We start from the raw sequence: 18110 nt of genomic DNA on the forward strand, positions 1-18110 counted from the left end.
CAACATTTGGATTTCGCAGACATCTACAGAACATTTCATCCCAACAAAACTGAATACACATACTTCTCATAACCCCATGGAACATACTCCAAAGTCGATCACATCTTAGGTCACAAGTCTAACCTCAGTAAATTTGAAGGAATAGAAATTATTCCTTGCATCTTCTCAGACCATCATGGAATAAAAGTTGAACTCAGTAACAAGAGGAATCTGCATACTCATTCAAAAACATGGAAGTTAAATAACCTTATGCTGAATGATAGCTGGGTCAGAGATGAGATTAAGAAGGAAATTGCCAAATTTTTGGAAAAAAACGACAATGAAGACACGAATTATCAGAACTTGTGGGATACCACAAAGTCTATCCTAAGACAGAAATTTATAGCACAGCCAAGAATACAGTAAGTAAAGCAAGCAGACAGCCCTCAGAATGGGAGAAAATATTATTTGCAGGTTATGTCTCCGACAAAGGTTTAATAACCAGAATCCACAGAGAACTCAAACGTATTAGCAAGAAAAGAACAAGTGATCCCATTGCAGGCTGGGCAAAGGACTTAAAGAGAAAATTCTCTGAAGAAGACAGGCGCACAGCCTACAGACATATGAAACAATGCTCATCATCTTTAATCATCAGAGAAATGCAAATCAAAACTACTTTGAGATACCATCTAAGTCCAGTAAGATTAGCCCATATCACAAAATCCCAAGACCAGAGATGTTGGCGTGGATGTGGAGAAAAGGGAAAACTTCTACACTGCTGGTGTGAATGCAAATTAATACATTCCTTTTGGAAAGATGTTTGAAGAACACACAGAGATCCAAAAATAGATGTGCCATTCAATCCTTTAATTCCTCTACTAGGCATATACACAGAAGACCACCAAAAATCACATCATAACAAAGATATTTGTACCAGAATTTTTATTGCAGCCCAGTTCATAATTGCTAAGTCATGGAAAAAGCCCAAGTGCCCATTGATCCATGAATGGATTAATAAATTATGGTATATGTACACCATGGAATATTATGCAGCCTTAAAGAAAGATGGAGACTTTACCTCTTTCATGTTTACATGGATGGAGATGGAACATATTCTTCTTAGTAAAGTATATCAAGAATGGAAGAAAAAGTATCCAATGTACTCAGCCCTACTCTGAAACTAATTTATGGCTTTCATATGAAAGCTATAACCCAGTTATAACCTAAGAATAGGGAGAAGGCGAAAAGGGAGGGGAGGGAGGAGGGAGGTGGGCGGAGGGAGGGTGATTGGTGGGATTACCCGTACAGTGCATCTTACAAGGGTACATGTGAAACTTAGTAAATGTAGAATGTAAATGTCTTAACACAATAGCTAAGAAAATGCCAGGAAGGCTATGTCAACCAGTGTGATGAAAATGTGTCAAACGGTCTATAAAACCAGTGTATGGTGCCCCATGATCGCATTAATGTACACAGCTATGATTTAATAAAAAAAAATGAGTTTATATTCAAAGGATTAAGAATCAGAAAGGCATTAAAATTACAATCAGAAACATAGACAGCCAGGGGACAATGGAGAATGTCTTTGATTTTGTGAAAAAAAAAAATATTTTTAAATTCAGAATTCTATACCCAGCCCAAATATCAAATGCATGCAACTGCTAATTAAAGATATCTTCTGATAAGCAAGATTTAAAGAATAATACCTTCTTTGAACTTTCCCATAAGAAGCTTCTGGAGGACGTCCCCACCAGAACAAGCCCCTGAAACCAGATATGGAAAGAAATGAGGGTTAGATGCCTTTAGATGTGGACAAATGGAGGGTGAGCATAAGACGCAATGTGACTCCCAAGAAAATTGGTGAAGAAAATTCCAACTGAACCAGCAATTAATCAGTGTAGATAGAAACAGGTCAGAAATTTCTAGGTTGCACGATATCAACTACATTTAAATGCATTGACAGGTTTTAAAATGAGGAGAAATGTGGGCAATATGTTTGTGGTAAGCACATAAATAATTATAGGCAAACTAACCCACAAAATATTGCATAGTGCAAAAAATCACAGTAGCTTACTAAGTGGACCAACTGTCAATATGTTTATATGCTCATAATAATTTTAATATTAAACTATGACCTACTAATTAGAATATCTTCATAATAGGTGAGAGAAAGATTAGAAAGTGAGCTCGTGGTAGATGTGAGGGATGAAGGATGTAAAGAAAAGATAAGTCCTCATCTCCAGATAACAAGGCATTACCTACTGCTTAAAACAGTCAAGACAATAAAGGCGCATTGGATTTGGTTACAGAAGCACGAAGATAAACTAGTTGGAACTGGTTGTTCCTGGGGAGATGGAAAGGCAGTCTCTCCCACAGCAGCTCTTACAGAACACTAGGACAACTTTACTTTTTCCATTACATGTATGCATAACTGATACAAAATTTTAGAAAGAAAAGGCAATTCTTTTTTTACATAAGAAAGTATTCTGAATTTAACAATCTGAAGGAGTCTGATTTTAAGTGAAAACCCCTCCATGGACTGCAGGGTTGGTTCAAGTGCAATGGACAGGTCTCAGTTCCCTTTTCCATAAAACGATAAACTCTAAATCTTTCAGCATTAAGATGCAGGCAGCAAAGGCTTCGATAAAGCATTTCTAAAAAATTATCTGAATTGAACTCATGTAATTTTTTTTTTCAAAAATGCAGATTCCCGAGCCCCACCCACAATCCATAAATCCTAATCTCTGGCCTTTAGCTAAAGTGTTTGCACATTCAGGAAAGTGTCACTTGGTCATATCACTGTCACAGCTGGCCAAGTGTGGGCTGGGGCAGCAGACACCTCTCATTTCAATCCTTGTCTTGCATGATGTACAAGTTAGGTGGGAAATTTCCTTAAACTCTCTTGGCCTCTGTGTTCAAACTCTTAGAATAGGTGATAATGATTTCCCCTGCAAGCAAAACCAGAGCACTGAGCCAGCCGCATGGTGGACGTGGAATAAATTTAGTTTCCTTTCCCACATGAATCAGCCTTGTCTCTGATATAATAATGTCTGAGCACATAACTGAATCAGACAGTTAAAATAAAAAACTCCAGACACTGAATGGGACCCAGCTTCAATTGTACAAACTACCAGCAGCTGGTTATGGAGTGGCTGATATGTGCCCAGCATTCTGTTAGATGCTGTAAGGAAAATTAGCATTTTAGGAACGGGATTTTACGCCCTAAGAGGTCATCTTGTCAGCAAGCTTCAATGCAAAGACATTTTAGAACCAGGGAGCCACCTTGCAGAATTCCTGTTTAACATTTCCCTGACAGACCAGGGATCTGAGAGGTGGAGATTTCCCCAAAATATATAGACAATGAAGAAGAAACAGAAGTGGACTCAGGTGGAACAATTCATAGGAACTGTTTTTTAATTATCAACTGAAGCATTCATATTAATGAAACAGGACCTGGAAGGTCAAGATATTAAGAATACAAAATAAAATCTCTGCTCAAAGCAGTACTCCGATGCCCAGGGCCCTATCCACGTGGACCCTCCACGGAGCCTGCCCAAACTGGCTTCTTAAATTACACCACACAACCCACCAGTAAGATAGAGTGAGTTCACTGAAGAGAACCGTCTTTGCCGAGCTCCGGCAATGTCGAAGAGTGGGAACTGTAAGGTCAGAATTTATCAGGACTTGGAAGTTTGGTTTTAGGAGGGTCTTTCAACGTGGAGTCTTGGGAAGGATCAGACACAAGTCACGTTCAACACCACTCATAGAAACAGTCAGTAGAGGATCTGAGTGAAGGACCAGAAGCATCTTAGGGTGCAAACTTTGTCGCTGCTTCCATCAGGGAGGCGGTGGGTCTTTTAGGAAGTTCTCGTAATGAGCGATCCAACGTTTTCTGGGACAGAACAGCTCAACAAAGCAGCGTAAGGAAGCCAGCAGGCAGCAAAGCCAGGCTGGTGCGGGCAGCAAAGCGTGAGCTTGTCCTCAGAGCTCGAGCTGAGTTGGGGCAGAGGATCCTGGTTCCCAAACCCTGTGGTTGTTGAAGCTGAGCCAGACCAGCTGCTGCCTGACCTGCCTTCTCCCCTCAGCCTTGTGGCCGATGTGGCTGTCACCCTGTGCAAGGCATCCTAGCTCCTCTCTCTGCAAAACTTGTGAAGACTCTTTTGTGACCTGGTGCTGCACTTGACCTCCGTGTGTCTCCATAGCCTGCCTCAGCCCCACCCGTATCTGGCTGATGCAGCTTCCCCAACCTCCACCTTTAGACTCTGCTGCAACTATTACCATGCGCACATTCCAGGGCCGGCTTCATCCTGCTTCTTGCCATCCCAGTGCCCCAGCACACCTGGTCCAGCCCTGGTCCTAGGACCCAATGCTTCAGCGGATCCATGAGACTAGGACTGCAGAGAGACTCCATATGACCCCCAGATTGCCTGCCTATACTGTTGGGTGATAATATTTATATTATCAAATAGTAACTTAGAAAAATGTATAGAAACGTTGTATGTCTTGGCAAAGTAACTAAGAAAATGCCAGGAGGGCTATGTCAACTAATGAGATGAAAATATGTCAAATATTCTATGAAACAAGTGTATGGTGCCCCATGATCATATTGATGTACACAGCTATGATTTAATTTAAAAAAAAAAAGAGAGAGAGAGAGAGAAAAAAGAAAGGCTCAATGAGGGAAACAATTTGTCTTAGTCAGTTTAGGCTGTCATAACAAAATACCACAGACTGGGTAGTTTAAATAGCAAAAAAAGAAAGAAAGGAAAACAAATTCCCATAGTTCTGGAGACTGGGAAGTTCAAGATCAAGAGGCTGTTGAAGGAGGTTTCATTCTAAGGCCCCTTCTCTTGGCATGTAGGTGGCTGCGAGCCTGATGTGTGCTCACGTGACCTCCAAGAGAGAGAGAGAGAGAGAGAGAAAGAACGTGACCTCCTCGAGAGAGAGAGAGGACACAGCCCTCTGTTGTCCCCACCCTCATGGCCTCATCTAACCCTAATCACCGGCCCTATACACAAGTACCATCACACTGGGAGGCAGGGCTACCACATATGCATTTTGGGGGAACAGAAACATCCAGTTCCTAACAGAGTTCCAAAATATTGGTTCTCCCGTGGCAGAACAGAATCTTTTCTCCCACACCCTATTTATAATTTCCCTCCTTGTTGCTAGACACAGGAGCATGACAAGGGTGCCCTATCAAATAAATGAGGGTATCTTGGGAGCAAATTGAGATTAAATTTGTCATAAAACATTCACAGACAGTATGCAAAGTAAATTACTTTATGTGAGTGTGACAAGCTTGAATTAGAAAACCGGCTCTGTCTCTTACCAACTCCACAACCTTAAATAAATTATTTAATCTCCCCCACCCTCCATGTCTTACCCTCATTTTCAAACTGGGGCTCGAAATGCTTCTCTGATGAAGTTATTCTCAGGATCAACGGCTAAAGTGTAACACTCCAGATCTAAGCCTGTGCTCCACCCACAGTAGCTCTCATTGTTTTTACTTTCTTTGGTGAGACATCTTTTTATACACCTTCCTGTGAATATTTCCAAGAGCAATTATCACCATCATTGCTATGTAAATTCTATCAATGTCCCAGGTGCAGAAGATGAAAAAAAAGGAAGAGGGAGGAGAGGAAAGGAAGAGGAGCAGGTGGAGGAGGAGAAAGGCATCGATCCCACACTGACTGAGTCCGGCACTGCGGTAAGGTTGCCGCACATCTCCACTTGAGGAGTTATCCTTCCCATCTCGTCTTTGCAGATGGGAAAGGGGGAGCCCAAAACTGAGAAGTCACGCATCCAACATGCCACAAAATGCACTAGATTTATACAAACTACATCTGTTAAATCTACCCACTGTCCAGGGTGAGGGCTTGGTGTCCCCGCTCTGGTAAGAAGGAAACGCGAGCAGAGACTGGTCCATGGAGCTCGAGTTCACAAAGCTCACGCCCGCAGCCTGCCTGCCCACGTCATCCCACCTCTGCTTGTCACACACCGTTTAGTGGCCTCAAGGCTTAATGGGAGGAAAATGTTTGTGAGCACTTGTGGGACTGGATTTTCAAATTCACTTCTGTTGTTCTTTGCTGTTTGAAGCAAGAGCAAACACTATTTGAATAAGAGGAAAAAATCAGGTCTTGAGCAAACACCCCCCTTGTTGCCCTCAAAAGCAGTGATAATATTTTATTTTAATGGCTCTTGTACCCAAGAGACAGGGGTGAGTTCATTGTGGAGAGACTTCCTAGAGGAAGTACCAAGCTTTTATTCATTCAACTAACATGTTTTCTGAGTCCCTTAAGTGCTAAGAATCGTGACAGGCTCTGAATCACAGCTTTTGGATACTTTCTATGCCTGCTGAGATGTTGCTTGTGTGGAAAGGAGAGAAGGCAAGGTGGACCCGGTCCTGGGGGATTCACACGGGTAATGACAGCTGCCTCCCATGGCCCATGTCCTGTGTCCCAGGACTCTGTCTCTCCATGCTCTATCTCATTTGATAATCATGGGTGTCATGTGAGCACTATTTTATTACATACTATAATAGGATGTCTTCTTATGCACAATGAAACTGTTGCTGAGAGCGTACAAGCAATTTCCCCAGGGTAATATAGCTTGGAAGTGGCAGAGATGCTGTTTGGAATCAAAGCTCCCAGCCCTTAAGTTCCCTGTGACAGTACACAGGATGACAGAGTGAACCCGGGATCAGCCACAGTAGGAGTCAAGACACCTCTAGCATCAAGACTAAGCCAGTGGAGTGAGTGAGGGAGCCGTGCCAGGAGAGAGAAGCCAGAACCAGAACGTTAGACCCAGTCAAGGCAGTGCAGAGACCAGACCAGGTTAGATGCGTGAGGCTTCCACCTGAAAAGAGGAAGACCACCACCCGGGGCAGCAACACCAGACAGCGGGTCTCAGCACCTCGGGCATACCACCTCCCTCACAACACAGACAAGATTGTTCTTTGCTCACAGCTGGGGGCTCCTAAAACAGCGTGCAGATGGGCCAGCTATGAACTCCCATTGCATACGGAGCGCTGATATCAACAGCATTTAGAGAAAGCAAATGCCTCCCAACAGCAGTAGAGATCCTCCTTTATTGGTAAAAATGAAGCTTAACTGTAGAGTTGAGGTTCGTTCTCTCAGCCAGTTCTCAGTACGCGTCGTACGAGCATCTTGAGTCAAATTTGGAAGTTTAGGACACGGGAGCAGAAAGCTAAGGAATGAAGAGAACAAGGCGTCCGGCCTCCGGGAGTGGATGCTGCCGTGGGAAGAGGGAGACAGAACAAGCCAAAAGTAAGTAACTGTTCGACAAGCTTTGTTTGTGGACTGGTCTAAGACGCTCACTGCGTTCATGGTGCCATTTTGATGGGAAAATGCAACTTCTGATTTTCAGGCGGCATGAACCAGCAACAGTATTGAGAATCTGAAAATCTTGGTGCTGGGCTCAGACTCACAGCGAGACAGGCAGCAGGTTCATTTTCCTCAGTTTCCCCACAATAAAAAAGGGGGAGCACGGCCTGTATCATTTTCTGAAGGCATTAAAGTGCATTGGCAAGATGCGTGATCAAAAAGCAAAATAAGAAAGCTTCTACAACTAAATAAATAAATAAGTGTACTTCTCCCAATGTCAAGTGCAAAGGAAATAAGAATGGGCGGCATCAGAAGTGAGCAGGGCAGAGGAACTGCTGTTTAGGAGTGCTCGGGGCAGGCCCTGGAGAGGCATCCTGGGAGGAGATGGAACAGCCGGAGCCGCCCGCAGGGAATGTCCTGCTAGGAAGAGGGGTGGCAACTCCAGATGCTTTGGGAGCCTGACCGAGTGGGACACGTGGGGAAAGGAGAGCCCACCTCTAACGCAGGAGGAGCTGGCTGCACTTTGTGTGCCCTGGTGCTCGGGCAGATTTATTCTGACTGCCAAGGGAAACTGTGGGTGGATTTTAAACGGCGGAGGAAGACATCTAAGTGGTTAAGGCTTTTAAGATATCACTGTAACTGCAGCTTGTAGGAGGAAAAATTGAAGTTGCGAGCTATTTTATTACTCAGGAAGCTGTTGGGGTTGGCGTGGATGAGAGCAGGTCAGTGACAGAAGCCACAGACACAGGGGGAGTTTGGGAGGACACCTGCAGTGCACCAGTGAGTGCCAGGAGGAAACCAGTGCACAGTGCAGGGTCACTTGCAAACAACTGTCCAGAGCCCTGGGGAGAGGGTGGTGCTGCTGGGTCAGTGCTGGGGCCAACAAAGGAACACAGCTGGTAGCACAAGAGGAAAGGCCTGGGGTTCTGTGTTGTTAGACTCAAGACGCCTTTCCACGTCCATAGGAAAAAGTCAAATTTGCTAAGCTAAAAATGCTTGAGCTCAAAGACGTCTTCAGGACCGATGATAAAAATTGGCAAGTCATTCGCTTATCGATTTCCTTTAAAGTACGAATCCAGATGAACTCACCTGGGAAGACTGTGTCGCAGCAGGCAGGAACACCCTGGGTTCCTCGCAGTTAGAACTGCAGAGAGGGGAGAGCTGCCCACTGGACGGCACCAACGTCTAAAATCTTGGCTGACGTCCAGGGGAAGATGTTGTCTTTAGAAGGCAGTGGGGTCTGCGGGGCTCAGTGGCTCCTGCCTGGAATCCTAGCCCTCTGGGAGGCCATGGCGGGTGGATTGCCTGAGCTCACCAGTTCCAGGCCAGTCTAAGCAAAAGTGAGACCTCGGTCTCCACTAAAAATGAAAAACCGAGGCAAGAGGATCACTTGAGCCTGAGAGTTGGACGTTGCTGTGAGCAATGACACCACGACACTCTACCACAAGTGACAAACAAGACTCTGTCTCAAAAAAAAACAAAAGGAAAGAAAGAAGTTTACTTAAAGGTGTGTATTTATGAATGTTTGCTTTTTTTTTGCAATATGCTTCACATTTTTATTTTTTATTTATTTTTTATTTTATTTATTTATTTGTTTTGAGGCAGAGACTCAAACTGTCACCCTAGGTTGAATGCCGTGGCATCACAGCTCACAGCAAACTCCAACTCGTGGGCTTAAGCGATTCTCTTGCCTCAGCCTCCCAAGTAGCTGGGACCACAGGCGCCTGCCACAACGCCTGTTGCTGTCCACTGGCTTAGTCAGAGACACAGAGGCAAGCACTGCAGACGAAATGAATGGTTTATTAAGGGATGGCTGGTGCTGGCTCAGGCACAGCGGCCGTATTTATGAATGTTTCAATAGCACTTCCTTTAGACGGGGTTTCCTTACCTACTGCATCTGAGAAGCTGCACCTCCCCCACAATCACAGTCAGACTGCGGCAGACTCACTGCACAGCTGTCTGGGTCTGAGCAACCCCCCGGCTTCCTCCACATAGTCAGACTGCGGTAGACTCACTGCACAACTGTCTGGGTCTGAGCAAGCCCCCGGCTTCCTCCACATAGTCAGACTGCGGTAGACTCACTGCACACCAGTGTGGGTCTGAGCAATGCCGGCTTCCTCCACATAGTCAGACTGCGGCAGACTCACTGCACAGCTGTCTGGGTCTGAGCAAGCCCCCGGCTTCCTCCACATAGTCAGACTGCGGTAGACTCACTGCACACCAGTCTGGGTCTGAGCAACCCCCCGGCTTCCTCCACATAGTCAGACTGCGGCAGACTCACTGCACAGCTGTCTGGGTCTGAGCAAGCCCCCGGCTTCCTCCACATAGTCAGACTGCGGCAGACTCACTGCACAGCTGTCTGGGTCTGAGCAAGCCCCCGGCTTCCTCCACATAGTCAGACTGCGGCAGACTCACTGCACAGCTGTCTGGGTCTGAGCAACCCCCCGGCTTCCTCCACATAGTCAGACTGCGGCAGACTCACTGCACAGCTGTCTGGGTCTGAGCAAGCCCCCAGCTTCCTCCACATAGTCAGACTGCGGCAGGCTCACTGCACAGCAGTCTGGGTCTGAGCAACCACCCAGCTTCCTCCACATAGTCAGACTGCGGCAGACTCACTGCACACCAGTGTGGGTCTGAGCAATGCCGGCTTCCTCCAAATGCCATTGGGAAGCTGTAAGTTTGCAAAGGCCTTTGTGTGACTGGAAATGTTAAGCAGAATTTTTTTAAGATTGAGATGATGTAACAATGATTTGTAGAAATATCAATAGACACAGATATAGATAAATACAGATATCTCACTATATAAGAGTTCAGTCAAAAATATTTATTATAATCCTACTGTAAGTAGAATTGGATGCAACAGAGTATTCAAAATAAAATTAAAGGAAAAAGGGATTTCCTTACAGCGTTTACAACCCTTGTTTAAGACACTGTGAATTAGTTTTCTATATCTCCGAGACTGAAATCTATTGGCTAATTTAAGCGAACATTCCCAGAGGGTGAGGCTAAAGTTCAGATACAGTGGAACACAGAGCCTCAGATGGCATCACCAGTGTCAACCGATGCCAATAAAATCCCAAAAACCCTGAGTGTAAGCAGGACAGACACACAGAGAGGATTGTTGGTTAACTTTTTAAAATCCCATTTAAGAGTTGGTTTGGCCATCACAGGTTTCATTTTCTGAGCAAATGGTAGAAAGTGAACAGCAAGCCTCCTAGTTGGTTAGAGCAGGGGAGGCTGAAGAGCCTGGATGTAAAAATTAAGTCCCTTTAGTGGAGGGGCGGGGACCCTGGTGAGACCTCACTCCTCTTTGTCCAGCAAAGGAATGTTAATTATAGAGGAGAGACATGAGTTCAACTGCTCAGCAAAGGAACTAAAGAAGTGAGGAAGACTTTTTTTAAAAGAATCTTTTTTTCCTTGCATAAAAGGTGACAGACTAAACTAGAAGGAGAATTTGCATAATAGAACATAGAACACAGCAGAGACCAACCAGTCTAAGCAAAAGGTGCTGTGGGGCTTGCAGCTAGCCGAGGTGCTCACACATTTAATAAGCTCCAGGTGTGAGCGTGTGCTGGTGTACTGGAATCAGCATGAATGTGGGAGTCAGAGAGAATCTATTCTGCAAGTTACCAGGGACAGCAGACAGGCAGCCTAAGCCCCTCCCTGGACAGTGGACTTGGCTGGACGGATGACCAAAATGTTTCTCCTTTGTCCCTCACGTCTCTCTTTGGTAAAATGGAGACATTGATGCCCATCTCTGAGTTCTTCTGAAAATCAAACAGAATGATGAATGCAAAGGGTCCCCTCCATAGTAAGTTTTCCATGTGAGCCTCCCTGCCCCTCCCCAACATTTAAAATTAAAAAGTCATTTTCATATTAGAACAGTCAGAGTGGACTTCCCACGGATGATGAATTCTATTAATATTTGTCGCTCAAATAAAAGAACAATTGGGGGGGAAAATTGCATTCGGCCAAATCCATTTTAAATGGATGAGAGGGAAGCAGAAAATGATGAAGAATGCACAGGGGTACAGAAAGGGACATGGACCGTTTTGCGGCTAATGGGTGCCACCGACAGCTCATTACTGATAAATGTAGAATAATGATGTCCTTAATGAGTCTTTTCATGCACAAATTCATCATAAAACAAGAGGAGGAGGTAAAACAAAAAGTCTTTGAACAACATCAGACAGCAGGGAAAGTGGGGATAATTTCCATCCCCCAAGGAGCTACAGGTTCAATAAAGCCTTTGGAGATTTTCCTCATCAGGCCCCAACTTAATAGCTTTTCTTCCAGCATCTCAGGGGTAGAGGCTCCGGAGCGCTGCAAGGGGCCCAGCAGAGGTGGTTTGCTGCTGCTTCTCTAAGCCTCCGTCGTCCTTATCACTTAGTGGACCTCGAGCGTCACCTGCACCCTCACTTTCTCTCTGGTAAGATGAGGGCAATAACACTTTTTCCGGTGCCTCCCGCTTGGTTGGTATGTTGGGCTGAACTGTGTCCCTTGGGAAATCCACTTCCCCCACCAAGGTCATGGGAATGTGTATTTGGAGATAAGACCTGAGATCATTAAGTTAAAAGAAGGTCATCAGGGAAGGTGCTAAGCAAATATAACCACAGTCCTTATACCAGGAGGAGATTAAGATGCAGACACACAGGGGCAAGTCCACGTGAGGACACAGGGAAGGCACCTCAGAAGGGACCGACACAGCTGACACTCTGCACTTAGGCTTCTCCGTCTCCAGAGCGCGGGGACAGTGGATTGTGAAGCCCCAGCAAACCAGCTCCTGCTTAACGGGGAGGTGAGAGCTTTCACGCACCTGCTCCTTATAGACGGCACCTCACGGAGCCTGTGACAGCCGCCCAGGAGAATGTCAGCCATTGGCACTGGGTGGAAGTGCTTTCCCCAGTCCTGGTGCAGAGCATGGCGAGCCTTTTAGAGGTCGCCACCACCGCTCTCTCTGGCTTTCTGTGTACATTTCACAGAAAATCTTTTGGTGCCATGTTCCAAATAATGAACTCTGTAATTTGATGGAACAAAATCAACTTGACCTAATGGCAAATCGATACACGTTAATAATGCCTGTGGTTGGCAGAATTCTAGGAAGTCCCCCAACCTCCAGGCCCCTGGACCGTGTGCCCTGAGTGATCAGCTTTCCTGCAGCACAGGCGGGACTGTGGACGTCATGAGTTATAAGGTCTGACAGGTTGCCTCACAGGGTGAAGGTGACAGTGGCTGTGCTCGTGATGGTGCTGCTGTATACAGGACTGTATACAGGACTCGTCACGATGGAGGGTGAGACTCTCCTGCTGCCTCTGAAGGAGAGAGCCACCACGTCATGAGCCCTGTGACCAGGACCTGAGGTTGGCCTCCAGGAGCTGAGCAACCTCTGGCCAACAGTGAGCAAGAAAACAGGATGTCAGTCCCACAGCTCAGGGAACTGACTTCTGCCAACAGCCTGAATAAGCAAGGAAGGGGGCCCAGAGCTTTAGACACAACGTGATGGCAGCACCTTGATTTCAATACCTGTTCTGAGGACTCAGCTAGCCCTAGGCCCAGACTCCTGACCCACAGAATTATGACATAATAAATGTATGTTGTGGTAAGCTGCAAAGTTAGGTATAATTTGTGAAGGCAGAAATGGGAAACTAACACAAGGCCATGGTGTCGCGATGTGTGCTCATGATGGTGCTGCCTTGTATACTGTGTAAACAAACTTTACACTGTATACAAGGCTGACACACATACAGAGACACACACAGACATACACACACTCCCTCACACATGGGCAGGCACACATTAGTTTTAGGACCCTGTATTTTAATGAGTAGCCGGTCATATCTCACCACAAACTTTCCCTTCCTCTTTAGTAAAGGACAAGAAAACCCAACTAAAGAAGAAAATTCTCCCTGCTTCTCTCTGATTATGAAGGAGAAAAAAAACATTTTTATATCAATATTTCAGTTCTGGGAAGAGCTTACAATAAATGGACAAGTTGGATTATTGAATGTCCTCAAGGAAATGGAAATTTATCACCAGCACGTAGTCCCTACCGAGAGATCAAATTCCATGCAGGCAGTGTGTGGAAAACTTGTGTTTATAAGTAAAAAGGAACAAAGATAAATGGAATCTTGGCGCTGTGATTTGCCGTCAGAGCATGGCTAGAATTTTTGATCTAAGCTTTGTCTTCTATAAAATGGAGACAATAATGCCTACTTCAGAAAATATTTTCTTCTTGTATCCATATATAATTAACTATTTTTTAATTCACCATTTTAAAGTATACAACGTAGTGGGTTGTGTATAGTTACAACATTGCACAACTGTCATCACTATCTAATTCCAGAACATTCCATCACCCCAGAAAGAATCCACATGCCCTTTAGCAGACACATCCCATCTCCCTCACAGCCTCTGGTTTCCACTGATGAATTGCTCTAATTTTTTAATTCCATGTAAATAGAACCAGAAAACACGTAGCCGTTTGTGTCTGGCCCTTTCACTTAGCGTAATGTTTCCCAGGCTAATCCCCACTGTAACCTCATGAGATGTTCGTGATTTTAAAAAAGCAGCCTCAAGCCAGAGCTGCCCAGTCCATTAAGCCATCACCTAATACAGTATAGACATCCCTGCCCTTGACATCCTTGCCTGAGTATCCTTCAGATTCTTTCTGAAAACCCCCAGGCACTGGAAGCTCACTGTCCAGAAGGGAAAACCCTCTCCATGACCACAAAATCCTGACTGTTGAAAAACTGGTCCATGGATTGAAACAAAATGTACCACCTCTCAACGTCCACCCACTAGTCTCTATCATAGGTTGAATATGGGGTCCCCCTAAAAAGACATGTTGAACTCCCAACCCTCAGCACCTCAGAATGTAACCACATTTACAAATCTTCTCCATAGATGTAGTTAAGGAGGTCATTCGGGAGGGCCATACCAGCATGACAGGCCTCCCTTGGTGGCTGTCCTAACAGGAACAGTGACCTCTGTCCCATGTTGCTTTTTATCCCAGGATGAGAGAGAGAGAGATTGTGTGTGTGTGCGTGTATGTGCGCCTGCCTGCCCCAAATCTCCCATTTTCTGAAATCAAATGATATACTTACACTTTCATTATCTGTCTTATTCATTACTCTATTTCCAGCATTTAGAAGAGTAATATATGATAGCTGCTCAATAAATGCTTCTTGAAAAAAATTAATATACAAATAATAAATGGAGGAGGGAAAAGCAATTGGAAGACAAGGCCAACTCTGGGGTAGGAATGCCTCTGAGTCATTGGCACAGTTGTCGCAGAGCCTAAGGAAGCCTGACCAGCGTTCTTAAAGTTCAAGTTGGAAACTGGCTTGACTAGGTGCACCCTCTGCTGTGTGCCGTGATAGCCTCTTTCCACATTTTCAAGTTTTTGTGTAACATCCAGAGGGGTTAAGAGTAAAGAATCTGCAAAGAAAAAGCAAGTTCCAGGGTCCAAAACCCCAAGGAGGGACATGTGGGGAGCATTTTCTACCCACTGAACCCTCCTCCAGTGCCCAGATGGGCTCTTAAACATATCACATCAGGTAGACCACAAACTCCAGAATTACTGTTTTCCAGAACTTCTGTGTCTATAGACTTTTCCAGGAGTTGCTAAAGATTTGGCAATTTTTCTCCCTAACCACTAACAAAATGTCTGAACCTGTGTGGAAGAAATCTGCTGGGGAAGAGCTGTTTGTTAAAACAGACACAGACAATCCCCAGACAGAGAGCCAGGGGCCCGGCCCAGGGAAAGCCCAGCCTGGAACAAATCAGTTCCCAATGAGACCTGGAGAGCAGGAAGTGGCCCGCGGCTCCCACCTTCTGCTCCACGCCATCTGGCTCCCCACACGCCCTTCCTTGCTGGAGTTTTAATTTCCGAACCAGACGCACTGCCACAATTACGCTCACTGCATTATACGCATCCTGCTGGGGGAACACATAAGCTCCTGGTAATTAAACGTCTACTTTGTGAACAATGAGGAAGTTTCTGCACTTAACGGTTGCTCTGTTGGCTGGAGATACCGCAGGGGGAAAGCCCTGCATTTTAGCACCTTGGAGAGATCCCCGCCCTGAGAGCCCTGACCCATTAAACCAGAAGCAAATCTGCAGGGAGGGGGCTTTGCATGTTGATCAAGCCCCTGCTTGGCCTCCCACAAGCTGTGTCTTCAAGCTCCCATTTCTGCTCTGCAGGAGTTCCCCCACCCGTGAAAGAAGACAGCCAGTGTCAGGTGGGAGTAAATTGCGGTGAGACAGCCACTGTGCCCCCAGGAGTGCGCTCCAAGCTCCCGCCCTGTTTGCTTACGGTGTGTGTGGCCAACTAGACCGGCTGCTCCTGCAAGGCCCAGAGATGAACTCTATTTGGCACATGTTCCCTTAAAAAAGAAGAGTCTAATATTTGACAGTCAAAGGATGCTGTGTACTTTTTTATTGTTGTTAATTTCCATTTTCTCCCCAAAAGGTGCAGCACTTTTTTACACAGCAGCAAGTGACAGGAGTTGTGCACCCCGTTAGCAAAGGACACCCCAGACCAGGGCTCTCTTCAAATGTAGAGCCCCTGGTGGTCACTGGGAAACTTGTGTACATGCTGGTTCAAAGTCAATAGATCTGAGGGGAGCCGCGTAGCCTGCATTTCCAGCCATCTCCCAGGATGTGGGTGCAGGTAAGAGAGCACCCCTCCTGAGTGGGGGTCTGCGTGACTCAGCCGCACGAGCCATCGGCCTTCACTGCCCCCTTCTCTTCCAACCCCAGCCTGGACCACAGTGCCGTTTGTCTCCCGGCTCACTTCACCATCTTCCTTCTACACTTGCCCACTTCACTCAGTTGTCACTTGCCAGCCTAAGAATACATTTGAATATTTAACTCAGACTTTAAAAATATTTGATAACCCCAGCCTGGTTGAATTCATCAAGTCCCACCAGGAGAAGAGACACCAACAATTATTTTGAGTGGAAATAATGTAGGTTGCACAGGTAACAGAGACACTGGTGGAGAATTACCCAGAGATTAGCGAGAGCTGGTGGTCACTGGGGCCCCAGGTAAGGAGAGTCACACAGAGGAGGTAGTGTCCCTGGAGTGCAGTACCTACTGGGGCCCTCGGCAGCCCCTGGGACCCTGGGAGGCCTGCCTGGCAGCAGCTGGCAGAGCCCACAGGATGCTGCTTGAGGCAGGCAGTCAGGGCGAGAGGTACCCGGCTCCTCTTCCACTCAGCCATCTCCCCCAGTTTCTCCCTGAGACAACCACCTCGAGGCCGGCTGCATGGGAGACAGAAAACTGCAGCCCGGAGCAGTCAGAGTCCTCTCCCACATGAACCAGGGAAGGAGTGAGATAAACCTGGAGATGAGGGCAGAGAAACCAGCTCTGAAATGCTGTCCCTGGGGAACATCCTCGCTGCTGTCAAGTGGAAGGAAGATACTAGGTTTTTAAAGAGCCAGAATATTTTTTGATACTTCCTTAAAAATGAAGAGGAAAAAAAATCATACCAACACCTACAAAGTAGATAAATGGGTATAGAATATTCCTGAAATGTTGGGAGGACTCTTTGCTTAGGCAGGAGGTGAGTTGTGCTCTGGCCCTAAGGTTGTCAGATTATTAATAATTATAATAATCTGATTATTAGGTGACCTTAGAAGACTGATGTGACTGATGTGGGTTCCATATTCTTCCTTGTTAAGTGGTAGTGACAACTGCTTCTCCACCTACTTTATGGGACCTTTGTAAGCAGAAAAATAATGTTGAAAATATTTAACTTAATTATTTTCAATGAGAAAATATTTAACTTATTTCTTTTTGATGAGAATTAAGAAATGCCAAGCAGCTTGGTCTCTAAAGGTGAGGGGTCTCTCCAGACCCACATTCTCTATCAGGCTTCATCGTAAAGGTCCAACATGTGCTTTCAAAGTGCTCAGGGTCTAATAAGGAGACAGGAACCACACCAGTAACTGAAAAAAAGAGTGAAACCAATAATTAAAAAGGGACAACTTAATATAAAGAATTAGTAACTTTGGGAAGGGATGAACTACCAAGAGACACTTATAACATAAATTGGGGGTTCCTTTATAGCAGTCATGACGTCTCTAATATATCATTTTAGACTTACAAATCTAGGTCTCTCTGGACCTAATTATGATATTTGTCACTCAGCGACTGCTAAATTATTGTTGAATAAATGAATGAATGGGAACTTACAATCTAAGGGGACATTAAGTTTCCAAGCGTTGCAGTAGGTATATGTCTCAAGGCTGGTTCAATATACATAAATCTATAAGTACACTTTAGCACATAAACAAATTAAAAAACAAAGACCATATGATTCTCTCAATTGATGCAGAAAAAGCTTTTGATAATATCCAGCATCCCTTCATGATCAGAACATTTAAGAAAATTGGTATAGAAGGGACATTTCTTAAACTGATAGAGGCCATCTACAGCAAACCACAGCCAATATCATATTGAATGGAGTTAAATTGAACTCATTTCCACTCAGATCAGGAACCAGACAAGGCTGCCCATTGTCTCCACTGCTCTTTAACATTGTAATGAAAGTTTTAGCCACCACAATTAGGGACGAAAAAGCAATCAAGGGTATCCATATAGGGTCAGAAGAGATCAAACTTTTGCTCTTTGCAGATGATATATTTGTATACCTGGAAAACACCAGGGATTCTACTACAAAACTCTTAGAAGTGATCAAGGAATACAGCAACATCTCAGGTTACAAAATCAACACTCATAAATCAGTAGCCTTTATGTATACCAACAATAGTCAAGCTGAAA

The sequence above is a fragment of the Nycticebus coucang genome, chromosome 23, assembly GCF_027406575.1.
Source record: "Nycticebus coucang isolate mNycCou1 chromosome 23, mNycCou1.pri, whole genome shotgun sequence".
Classification (NCBI taxonomy): domain Eukaryota; kingdom Metazoa; phylum Chordata; class Mammalia; order Primates; family Lorisidae; genus Nycticebus; species Nycticebus coucang.